The sequence below is a fragment of the Leopardus geoffroyi genome, chromosome C3 (assembly GCF_018350155.1).
Source record: "Leopardus geoffroyi isolate Oge1 chromosome C3, O.geoffroyi_Oge1_pat1.0, whole genome shotgun sequence".
NCBI lineage: Eukaryota > Metazoa > Chordata > Mammalia > Carnivora > Felidae > Leopardus > Leopardus geoffroyi.
Genome location: NC_059338.1, coordinates 83457684 through 83470507, shown reverse-complemented (window position 1 = coordinate 83470507; position 12824 = coordinate 83457684). Strand labels below are relative to the sequence as shown.

Genomic DNA, 12824 nt, shown 5'->3' with positions numbered 1-12824 from the left:
CAAAGGAAAACAATGATGTTAAAATGCAGCTCCATGCAGGGACCTCCATCGCCCACGCCCCTTCCTGGGAGAGGGGGGCCTGGAGGTTTCTGGAGTAGCAGAGAGAGATTTTCAGGCAAGAAAGAAAATTCTTTCTACAGTTTGGTAATTCTGTATTTATGGAACTAGCCATCTCCAAGACTCAGATGGCTTTTCCCCCTTTTCCATTTCCCTTGTCCCCTGGATGGAGGAGAGTGGGAAGTTAAAGGCTGACTTTGATGGGAGGGAGGGAAGTCTGAGGCTGGGTGGTCAGAGAATGTGTTTCTTTGGTAGCCTTTGGGTAACTTGTTAGGCTTTTCTACCCTATTTGAGAGTTTACTGAATAGAGAAGATACCCCGGGAGGGGAGGGTGACCCTGTATGGGAGCTGAAGAGAAGCCTGACGTTCAGGGAGGACCCACGCTCTTCTCTGGCAGAGGCTGTGGGCCCCATGAGACCAGACACATTATGGAGGCAGCCGCTTTGCTTATACCCTGCACCCCCCATCCTTATTCCCACCCTAGGACCCGAGGCTCCACATTTTACCCATGAGACAACACTGAGCAGAGTTAATCCGAAATCACGCAGCTCCAGCTAGAAGTGGGGGAGCTGAGATCTGACTCCACGTAATCCCAGGCTCTGAGACCCTCGTTGCCACTGCACCATGTCCAGCTGCCTGCCGACAGCGTGGAGACCTTGGGTGCGGCTCCTGGAATCAGGTTGCCTGGGTTCCTATCCCAGCTCAACTGTCGAATGGCATGATGATCCAAGGTAAGTTCCTGACCCTGACATTCCCCATCTCTGAAATGGGATGGTTTATCACCTTCCTCGGGGACTTTTGCTGATGACTTCAGAGATAATGCACTTAAAGCTTTGAGCACGCGAGCCTGACGTGTCCGTGCTCATGAGAGTTGGTTGCTGTGGTTATTATTAGCCCAGCAGGATAAGGAGCAATGTTCGGGGGGCCCTGGTGTGCGGTCGCCCCTCTGTTTACTCCTCCGGCTGGCAGGCGGTCAGGGGTTTGTTTTTCTGGTACGAAGGTTGTCCTGGTGTTCCGGAGTGACCCGGCAGGGCTGAGATTATCATACAACCCCGCACGCCCGGCCAAGTTCGGCGCTCGCCTTGGCAGCCTGCACGGCCTGTGCCACTGTGGTCGAGGGAACTGCTCGTCTTCAGGCTGTTTCTCACTTTGGAGAAGCCTGACCTTCGCTCAGAGTGATCCTCTATTCCCACGTCACACAGTGGCCCGCTCACCCGCTCCCTCCCAAAGCACGACATTTGTTACTCCCCAGGGAGGCAATAAGGTCACGGCGCCTTCAAGACCCTTGTTTTTCCTTCATCTCTTCCTCTGCCCTCCTAACTCTGCCCCCCACTGGTGTTTCTCAGACACCGGAGGGGGGTGCCATGAGGACCGGGAGGCAGCGAAGAACAGGGCCCCTGGCCTCCAACAGCCAGGGCATCGCTGCTCCAAGCTTCAAGTTCCTTGTCGGCAGAGAACATAGCACGTGGTTTATGTGTACAAACCTTTAAAAATAGATACAACCTTTCATCAGGTTGGGAGACTTGAATGGTTCAATAGGAAAACCCATGCGAACATATCACAAGCTCTCCTCTTGCTGAGCCCGTGCCTGCCTTCCAGCCTGGCGGTGGCCGCTACTGCCTCGGGCCTCGGGCCGCCCCCACCTCACCTGTCGGGGCTGCAGGGAGGGGCTCAGCGGCTCAGCCTTGCTCCCAGCCCCCAGGGGGCTGCAGACTGAGAGCCTCAGGCTCTGGCCATTCCTGAATTGTCACAGCAGAGCAGATGGCCCCCAGGAGTCCCCAGCGCCCTGCAACTCATCCCTTCTTCTGGGCAGGGGCCTCAGGCCTTCCTCTGGCCAACCCACCCCCCTTCCCCAGGGGCTGTGGCGCCTTTTGCGCAGCTGGTAGGTCCCTTGCCCTCCACAGAGCCTTCTATCTCCCCACTTTGGACCTTGTCCTTTCTGTTTCTTGCTGCCCAGGTGCCCATCTCTGATGGCTAAAATGCGGCTCGGCTCAAAGGACCCCTCCCTGAGCTTCACCCGCTGGCCCCGCATCTGGAACAATTGTGCGTATTTTTCAACCTTAAAAATCCACTTTTCAGCCTTCTCGTTTTACGTATGTGACTTATTTGTTGCCACGCTCCATAAGGAAAGGTCTCACCCCCACCAGGCTCAGGCAGCTGGGAAAATGGAATGAATGTGGGCTTCTCTCTGCACCTCTGTTCTCCCATCTGTGAAATGCGAATGACCATTGTAAGTCGCCAGCCTTCTTAAGAGTTGTCATAAGGCTTAAAAGAGGTTCTTGACGTGAACATCTCCTATCTCATGGTCCTGAACATTTAAAAAGATCAGTGAATGAATGATTGATCGAACGATCGAATGAATGAATGAATGCCTTTATGGTTCTGTTTGCAATTGTCAAAAACAGATAGACTTTTGCTATCATCCGTACTGTCCTTAGGAATTCCGTACTTGTGGCTTGGAAACCTAGGTTCCGGGTTAGACTCCTGAGTCACCCACTTTAGGATGTGATCCAGGCATGAACTGAATCTTCCCACACTGCAGTGACATCATGTAGGACAGAGGTCAGTAAACTATGACCTGTGGGCAACCTCCAACCCACTGCTGCTTTTGTACAGCCCAGAAACTGAAAATGGTTGTTATGTTTTCAAATGTAGTTTACATTTAAAACTTTACATGTTTGCATGTACATTTGATTTAATTTATATATTTTTAACTTTTTTTTTTTTTTTTAATTTTTATTTATGAGAGACAGGGAAACAGCACGAGTTGGGGAGGGGCAGAGAGAGAGGGAGACACAGAATCCGAAGGGGGCTCCAGGCTCTGAGCTGTCAGCACAGAGCCCGACGTGGGGCTCGAACCCACAAACTGTGAGATCGTGACCTGAGCCGAAGTTGGACGCTTAACCGACTGAGCCACCCAGACGCCCCTCATTTTTACATTTGAAAAATAAAAACTCAAAAGAAGAATGCTATTTCCTAACACATGAGAACTATGGGAAATTCCGAGTATCTACAGATGGAATTTTATTGACAGCCCGCCATGCTCGTTCCTTGATGAACTGTCTCTATGGCGACAGGGGGTGCATACCTCGTTTGCACTCTCTAAGGCACAGTCGAGTAGGTGCAACAGATACCACATGGCCCACGACTCACAATTTTTTACTACCCAGCCCTTTGCAAAAAGACTTTGCCCAATCCCTGGTCTGTGAGACAGGAGCAATGGTTCATACCCACCCCTCTGTGCAGATGAAGTGTTCAATTCAAGTGCCTAGCACCAAGCGGAAACTCTAGAAAAGTCTGTCCCTCCTCTCTCTCCCTTTCCCATCTTCATTCCTTTCCACAGAGAGCTCTTTTATTTCAGGGTCCAAGCCACATAAAACCATAAAAAGAGGACGGCAGGCCGGCTCCCACCATGCCCTGCGCAGACAGGCCTTCAGACAGCAGGGCTGTGTTCGTCGGCTCTGTCCCCTGGCCCTCGGCCGCCCCGGCCAGGCCAGTCTGTGCGGCTGCTGAGGGTGGGGCCCCGTCAGAGGCCCCCCTGTGTCCTCAGGGACGTCTGGGCCACCGTGTAGGGGTGCCCTAGGGAGCTGCCTCTCTTGCATTTATCAGAGGCTCGTGGTTTCCACCCCATCGTTTCTGCTTTGGGGCATTTCTGGAAGCTGGGCCAGTGCCCCACAATAGGTGCCCACAGCCACACGTTAGCTCAGCTCGGGAAGACCGCTCAGCAGATGCAGCCTCTGGGCTGGAATCCAGGGTCTTGGTCCCGAACTGCAGGATGGCACAGAGTCGTGGCCAGACCCGAGGTTTGGGATCTGGTCTGGCAGCCCAGCTCTGCTCCTCACAAGCTCTGGGATGTCCCCGCTGGGCTTCTTCCCTTCCTCTGGAAAGTTGGGGTGATGGTTTCTCCTGCGGAGGGGCATAGACAGGGTTTTCATCATGTAAGCAGGGTTTTGCCTTTTTCTGCACCGAAACCCTATGCCGAGAACAGCGGCTGGCCTGTGGTGAGCACACAGCAAACACCTGTTATTGAAAAGACATCCACTCAAAAGAGAGAAAGTATGTGGCGTGCCTGTCGCATCATCGGCTCGCATGAAATAGTCACACTGCTGTGTCTGCTCTGAACCAGGAATCAGCACGCTACAGCCCACAAGCCAAATCTGGCCCACTGCCTGATGTTGTAAATAAAGTTTTATTGGAACGTGGCCACACCCATTCACTTACCTGTTGTCCAGAGCTGATCTCCCGCAGCAGCGATGAGCTCCATCGTTGTGAGAGAAACCTGTGGCCTTGCGAAAGCTAAACTACATCCTGTCTGGCTTTTTACAGCAAATCCTCGTGGCCCCTGCTCTGAACGTCGAGGCCACCCTGTCCGCCGGTGACCACGGATTTCATTTCCCCCCGATTGCAGGCGTGTGGGCAGTTACAAGTTGAAAACCAGCAGCCGGCTTCAAATACATTTTCTTCATGCCCTCTCTGAAGTACTTCGTTTTTCCTTTGACACCTTAATTCTGCCACGCTATTCCAGCATGCTGAGAATACACTTCTCAATGCCCTGCGGCTCTCACGGGTAAGGTGGTGTTACTCTCATTTCTGGGTAAGAAGAAACTCAAGCCACCCGTCAATTGCTGGTGTATTCGTTAGGGATCGGCCACGTGTCCTGCAATGAGTCTAGGCCTCCTTACAGGAGGAGAGTCAAGATAAAATAAGGATAATGTGCTAGATGCAACTTACTACTTGGTTCCAAGGGATGAAGTGCTGGCCGGGAGCGAAAGGAAGGTCACTGTGTCTGGGGCACAGAGTGCATAGGTTTGTCATTGTTGTGAATGGAGGGACCTTGGACACCTTAGTTACCTTCACTTGGCGTCAATTTTCCAATCTGTAAAATGTCAACAATGATACTTCACCACATCAGGTTGTTCTGAAGACTAAATGAGATCAAGTGCCTGAAACACAGTAACTACTCAGCTATTTTTATAATAAGTCCTTTATTTCTCAGTTTGGGAGAGAGATAGTCAACAGCTTTTTGCTACATGTTTCCGCTCCCTTAGATGGTCTGTGCCCACGGTTAGGAGCCTCTTACAACTTTGATTTTGGGGGTGGTGAGAAGGATCTTCCTGGGCACCACGTACTAAGGGCTCCCTGTCCACGGTGCCAGCTGAGCAAGGCGGGGTCATTGTCTAGTTACCATTTCATGGTCAGCAGATCTTTTTCTTCCTTTCTGTCTACAAAGACAGAATAACAGGCTTCCAGGTCCCTACGCCCCAAGGAAGAGACTGACCAGGAACCCATGAAGGCTGGGTTCAATGAGACAAGTACATCCTTGCAACTAAAGGTGCAGGAAGTCAGCCAGGACTTCCAGGCGTGGAGCCTGGTCACTTCTGTCTTGTTCATGGCTTAGAACAGTGCCTGGAACATGGTAAATGGTTCATAAATGTTGGGGAGGATAAACAGTCCCCTCTTGTGAATGTCACACTGCCTGCTGTCCTCAGAGGCTCTGGCTTCCTGTGTCTCTTAGACCGATGCCATGATGCCAACAGGTGAGGTCCAAGCTCAGAGTGAGAGCACACAGCAGCCCTGCCTGGCCTTCCCCGTGTCCCCGGTCCTACCACATTTCCTCTGCATCACCTGTCCAGGCTTCTCATCACTGAGTCTGCTGTTCCCCCTGTGCCCAGGGCTCTTCCCACCATTGCCCCTAGCCCAGCCCTGTAAGGTACAGGAAACCAGCCAACAGGACCCTGGCCCCAGCCACATCTGGATCTCCAGGCTCAATCTCCGTCTATACCGGGGAATGTGAAATTACAGTCTGCAGGCCAGATCTGGTCAGTGGTCGGTTTTTGTAAGGACCTTGGACTGAGAATGGTGTTTACATTTCCAAAGGGTTGAAAATTTTAAAAAGAATGCACAACAGAGACTATATGGCTGACGAAGCCCAAAACACTGACTCTCTGGTCCTTTATGGAAAAGGCTTGCTGACTCCTGGCCCAGATAGTCCTCTGATACACTAGCCGGGAGGACCGACTGTGTGAACCAGGCCCCGTGTCAGGGCTTCAGGCTCGGAGTTATTTCTTGCCACTTACCAACCCCGAGGCAGGTGGGGTTCTCGTCCCTTGTAGAGATGGGGGAAACTGAGGCATAAGAGGTTAATTCACTTGCCTGAGAATCTAAATAAATGGCAGAGCCAGGATTCAAACCCAGACAGGCAGGTTTTTTAATCATGGTGCCATTTTTCTTCTGGACACTGCTTAGCACAGGCTTTAGGACTCGCCCATACTCTGTCCCATTCCGGACCCCTTGTCGCAGAGATGAACTTCAGAAAACACCGCCCTCTGCCAGCATGAGTTTCTGTCTTCCTCTGACCCACAGTCAGTGACCAGGTGTTTGGTACCCCCGCCTCCTCTCCCCTCCCGGCCACCCCCCCAAGACAGTTCATCTCCTGTGGGGCTGACAAGGCTGTGCTGCCTCTGTCTGCCCCACGCAGTGGCCTGGAACCCTATTCTGTCCTGCTCCCTGAGTCCTGACGCTTTTCCATGAGCTGGGCCTGAAGTTGTTCCCACTGAGTCTCTCTTCCTGGGGCATCCCTGTGCCCTCTTGTCTCTGCTTCCTTCCACCCATCTTGTCCCTCCCATGAGGAACTGGATCCATGGCCTCGGGTCAAGAGTGCACACGTGGGAGGTGCAGTTAACTCCTGGTACCGGGCCTGGACCCTTTGTAGCCCAAGGACTGTGGCTGAGATCCTCCCCTCCTGGGAGAAAGGGGAGAAGCCCCTGGGTTCAGAGTAACATGGAGGACAGCCCAGAGGTGGCGTTGCAACCCAGGGGAAACATTGCACTTCAGGGCTGTGCAGGTGGAGTGGTGCCTTGCGATCAACAGTCTAAGCGCAGGGGCACAGGAGGGGTAAGAATGGAAAGACAGCTGCCAAGAGGAACAGAGAGCTTCTCAAATCACCCCCAGCCGGTCTCCTCCCCACAGCACCAGCCCGGCTTTGACAAAACCCGCCCTTCCGGTAGTAGTCCCTCCACCTTGGCTGGAAATCACTGTGTGCAGAGTGAAGACAGAGGCCATCTTCTAGTGTGACCATGGACAGGTTACTTAGCACTCTGTACCTTACATTCCTCTTTTTTTCAGATGGTGATGGTGGTAAGTACGTGGTAGGGTCTTATTCATAGATCACATGCTCCTGGCACTTAGTAGGTGCTGAGTGTGAGAATGACTCCCCCGGGGGATGCTGAATTGTGAGCTCTTCCCAGGTCATCCTGGGAAGGATGCTCTCAAGAACGCTCTGCAATTGAGGATGTACGGGAGGCCCCTAGGTCAAGGCTGGCAGGAGAGGCCTCTCAAGGGCCCGACCAACATGCTGTGCTTCTCCTTCTGAGGCTCAAGAGGCAGACTCTCTCCAGACTGGAGAGTCTCGCCAGCGTCTCAGACTTCTGATTCCCCTGGCTTCATATCCACCTTTCTGTGGTCTTCTCCATCCTTGTTAATGACAACGCCAACTCTTCAGTCGCTCAGCCTTGGAGTCAGTTAACCTTGGTCTCCCCATCACTCACCTATCCTATCCAGACCATCAGCAAACCATACCCAGAATATCATGCCCTCTCACCACCCCAAAGCCCCTACCTGGGTCCCAGCCGCCATCATTTCTTGCCTGCATTAGTACGACAGCCCTTGACGGGTCTCTGTGTCTGCCCTTTGCCCCTCTACAATCTGTTCTCACAGCAACAGCCAGAGTCACCCTTGGAAATCAAGCCGGGGCACATGACCTTTCTGCTCCAAACCCCCCCGCAGGCTTCCCATCCTGTCCAGAGTAAAAGCCACGGGCCTTGCAATGGTCTGGGAGGCCCATGTGAACCAGCCCCGCTACCCTGACCATGCCCTCGTTCCTTCTGTCCTGTTCATCCCACCTGCCCCTGCCCTCTCGCAGACACTCGAGCTCTGCTCAACAGCTTGCTCTTGCTGGACTCCCTCATCACCGCTCACTCCCTTAGCTCTTCCAGGCCTTTGTTCTGGCCTTACCACCTCAGCCAGGCCTCCCCTGGCCACTATTTCACATTCACCGTCGTACCCACCCCCCCCCCCACCACTCTGCAACTCTCATTCTTCTCTTTCCTGCCTTTATTTTTCTTCGTTGTTCTTGGCACCTTGTACCGTGCCTCACGATTGTGTGAGTTGATCCATTAGTGCCCCTTATCTCGCTGGAGATTCAATTCCAGAGGGGCAGGGATTTCTGTCTTAGCCCCCGCTGAGAACCCCACCTGTGACATGGTAGCACTCTGTAAATATTTGTGGAATGAATGAATGACCTTAGACCAAAGACAGCCGGCACAGAAAATAAACCTGTATTTCAAGCAAAAGCCTTTTGGTTTTATATATATATATATGTATGTATATGTATGTATATGTATGTATATGTGTGTAGATATATATATGTATATATATATATATATATACACACACATATACATATATATGTAAATGTATATATGATAAAATATACGTGTTTTATATATTTATATATGGCGGAAAGTTTCAAGCATATATATCAAGATATATATAAAAAGTTCATGTGTGTATATATATCTCTCAAAGACCAAAATATATTTTATATATATAACCGAGGTGCCATATTTTTTGCAAAGGAGGACACTTTCTGGCTTCCCTGGCTGCCTGCCAAGATGCACTCAAGCCGTGATGTACAGTCAACGGGGCACTTTTCGCCTCTGGTTTTCCAGAGTGGAGAGCACATCATTGCCAGGAAGTTTCTGCCTCACTCTTAGTTCCCCAGGGTGGCCTGCCAGTCACCGGTGTGGTACCTCAGACAATGGAGATGCAGGGGCCGTGATTCCCTGCCTGTATGTCAAGGTCTTCGACACCCACTTGCGCATGAGCTGGAAGAGGCGTGCCCGTCTCAGAGCGTGAAGAGCTGGTGAAGTCCCCACGGTTTCTCTCTGTCTCCTGGATCCACTTTCCCCTCTTCACAGTGGCTTCTTTGTGACCCCCAAGGGGCCATCTCCTGCCCCTCCAGCTCATCTCCAGCTCGTGGCTTTGCCGACTCCTCACCTACCTGTGCTGTTTTCTGTACTGCATAGAACTGGGTCCTCCAGGAAGACATATTGGAGTCCTGACCCACAGCAACTGTGAGTGTGACCTTATTTGGAAATAGGGTCTGTGCGGACATAATCCAGTTTAGATGAAGTCATTCTGGATCAAGATGGCCTCCAATCCAGTCATGGTGTCTTTGTAAGAGAGATGGACAGATGGGGAGAAGGCCGGGTGAAGGCAGGGGCAGACATGGGTGGGGACGCTTCTGCAAGCCATGGGTGTGTAAGGTTGCTGGCCCACCACAAAGCCTAGAGGAGGCCAGAAAGGACCTTGCCTTTCAGGTGTCAGAGGGAGCATGGCCCCATGGACACCTCGATTCAAGACCTTCATCCTCCGGAACTGCAACAGAATAAAGTTCTATGGTTTTAAGCCTCCCAGTCTGTGGAGCTTTGGCCACCCCAGGAGACCCACACACTCCCCTCCACCCTTCAGTCTCCTCCTCAGTGTCACCTCTTTGTTGAGTTACCCACCCGGGGCACATTTTACCATTCTTCCACCAGGCGCTTATTACCATGTGTGATTCTGTTTTGCAAGTTTCCCCTGGTGCTCGTAAGCCCTCTGCCGTGTCCATGTTGCTCACCGCGTGTCCTCAGTCTCTAACACAGCATCTGCACGCACTGGGTGGGCAATAAAGTATTTGTAGGACGCATGCATTGCAGTCCAGGGGAATCTTCCGGACTTACAGAATTAGTTCGTGTCATAGAATCTCCAGTCAGAACATGACCCTGGGTACTTCCCCTAGAAATCCTCAAAGTGCAATTATTCAAATCGAGTTGTTCAACCCAAGTCAGTTGCAGTAAAACAAGAGAGACTTGAGAGTCGGTGAGTACTTTCCCAGCCAGGGTCTGTTCTCACTGCTTAGCCTGAATGTGTTTTCCTGCCAAGAATCAAAAATGAGTTTTACCAGGGGGTTAGCAACACCTTAAATAGAAGAAACACCTCCAAAAATACAAGTTCTTTCGCACTTACCCTCCTCCTCAACCTCTCTCCCAGCCGCCCATCACCGGGACCTCCCAGTCTTGTCTCCGAGCCCTATTTCGGACCTCTCCAAATCCTGTGGTATTTTCCCTTCTTGGGCTTTAGATGGAGATGTCTGGTAGGTGCTTTTAGGTGGTTCTAGAATTGACATCTCTTCCGAGACTCGTCTGGCCCATGAACTTGGAGGTTTGGCCTCTAGTGAATTCAGAATGGCCTTTATTGAGCACCTACAATGTGCCGGCTGTGCACAGCAGGGAAGTTTTACAGTCTGTAGCCTCCTTTCCTTTCCATGTAATCTGTTCCAGAAATCTATGTTTGCCATGAAGTGATCTCACTTCAGAGCTATTTTACTGATGAGGTAACTGAAACTCAGAAAGGTTAAGTAATTTGCCTAAGATCACACAGTCAGTAAGTGGTTGAGCCCTTTTCAAACCTGGGTCTGTCTGACTTCCGAGCTAGTGGGGTTTGTGTTTTTTCCTCTAAATTTACAAACGATAAGAGCGACCCTAGTCAGAAATTGCGTTATTGATAGCAAGGAGTTTTATTTTGTAAGGATTCGGCTGTGCCTGGGACTGTGGTATCCAGGGTCATCCAGGAGCCTGTTGGGAGGGGTTTATGGACCTGGGACCCTTGACAGGCGCTCAGGACACTCCATTGACCTGCCAAGCACTCTGGCTGGGGGGTCATCTGCTCCCAGCACTCTACTTCCTGACTCTGGGCATTAGACTGGCCATTTCTCTCCTCCAGCCTCGGTTTCCCCAACCATAAAATTAAAACTCAGATTCAGTGATCTTTGAGCAGCTGTCCTGCCCTGATAACCTAGGACGTTAGCACCCTGGGGCTGCAGCCGCCATTCTCCCATGCCCCTCCAAATCAAACCTTCCACTTATTCCTGGAGCCCATGGTCTAGTCATCCATGCAGGTCCCTGCTGTCAGAGGCCCCCCTTCCCCATCTCTCCCCACTCCTGCAGTTCACATCCTCTTCTTTCCTGGAGCCAGTCCTGCTGGGACAGGTTTCTTTACCTCCCTGTTCTCCTCTGAAACCTACCTCATTGGCGCATTGTGAGGATGACCCAGAACGAAGCCAGAACCAGCGTCCACGGCTTTCTAGGGGCCGAGCTGTGTGGCGTTGGCCCAGAGGCAGACTCTGGAGCTCGGCAGATGTGCTCAAATCTTGGCCATGACACTTACCCCTTTACCAGCTGTGTGGGTATGCGCAAGTTGCTTTACTTCTCTGTGCCTTAATTTTGTTGTTTTTTTTTTTAAGCTTATTTATTTATTTTGAGAGAGAGAGAGCAAGAGCGAGCGAGCTTGGGGAGGGTCAGAGAGAGAGGGAATCCCAAGCAGGCTTTGTACTGTCAGCACAGAGCCCACTGCAGGACTTGAACTCACAAGCTGTGGGATCATGATCTGACCCAAAATTAAGAGTCAGACGCTTAACTGACTGAGCCACCCAGGCGCCCTCAGGTTTTTCTTTTGTAAAGTGCAAACCCATCTACTGGCTTGTTATGAGGGTTGAAAGTGTTCATATTTATAAAGCACATGAAATGGGGGGCACATGGCGAGTGTTATCTCAGAGTTGGCCATCGTTATTAGGTCAACTGATTCTCAAATGAGCCTGATGTAGGAGTGCTCTTCCTATCCTCATTTTATAAACGGGGAAGGTGAGTAACTTTGCCAAGGCCCTGACCCCATGTTGGCTAGCAGGGTCATAGCCTTCAGCTATTCTGGCTGGCAGAAATGGGGGGGGGGGTGGATAGGTTCTCCGAGTGAGTTGAATGGTCTGCCATAGCCATCTTGAAATTCTGAATAATTGTATCTGAATTTGTGCTTGGGACGTAAAGTCCTGCCTCCTATCACCTTCTTGCCTCCTTGGATGGGTTCCTGGCTGTCCCCTCCCTTCCCTTGCCACCTCTGGCACCTACCCTCTGCTCCTGCTGGGGACTGGGGTCCAAGCATGCGAAGGGGCAGGTGGCGGGACGGGGCTGTGGGCATCTGTGAGGGGCTGCACGCACCCCAAAAGCATTCCCGAACTTGACATTAAGCAGCAAACAGGAGCGCCTGGGGGGCTCAGTTTGTTGAGCGTCCGACTCTTGATTTCGGCTCAGGTCATGTTCTCATGGTTCATGAGTTTGAGCCCAGCATCGGGCTCTGTGCTGACAGTGCGGAGCCTGCTTGGGGTTCTCTCTCTGCCCCTACCTGGCTTGCGTGCTCTCTCTCTTAGGATAAATAAATTAAAAAAAAAAAAAAAAAAAGATTTTAAATAGCAAACAAACAGTTCACAACAGATCAAGACAGAGGTTGCAGAATAAAGTAAAAAGCTTTGCTTCTTCCAGTTGGAATAAGAGACCCTGCGTTTTCACTTTGCACTGGATGGGCCTTGCTGATTATGTAGCCAGCCCTGGGCACCTAACATGTCATAGGCGGACGCGAAATGGTAGTTCTCTTCCCCTTCAACAACCCCCGCCCCCCCCCAAATGCTTACTCTGAGTTCAGCAATTCAGTGCTGTTGGCTCTGGCTCTTGATTCACCGGTAGAAACAAAGTCTTTTGATGAGAACCCAGACGGTGGTACTTTTACTCCTTCCCACAAAGATGCCTTCCCCAGAGGCTACTAAGGTCTTCGCATGATTTGCACCCCAAATGTGGGCCATTTTCCAACCAGCAGCCCTGTTTGGTAGCGGATGATAG

General features: G+C 51.4%; 1 long non-coding RNA gene across 21 annotated transcripts in view; it reads left to right on the top strand.

Annotated features, from left to right (window-relative positions):
• LOC123585459 overlaps positions 1 to 12824 on the top strand; it is a 371435-nt gene that overhangs the window by 252943 nt on the left and 105668 nt on the right. For 15 of the 21 annotated variants that reach the window (XR_006706190.1, XR_006706192.1, XR_006706187.1 and 12 more), the window contains 5 exons: positions 542 to 788; positions 2015 to 2100; positions 4384 to 4624; positions 5288 to 5594; positions 8694 to 9978. This is a non-coding gene — a long non-coding RNA (uncharacterized LOC123585459). The remainder of the gene's footprint in view (positions 1 to 541; positions 789 to 2014; positions 2101 to 4383; positions 4625 to 5287; positions 5595 to 8693; positions 9979 to 12824) is intronic. The other 6 variants (XR_006706180.1, XR_006706184.1, XR_006706182.1 and 3 more) reach the window with 3 other exon arrangements.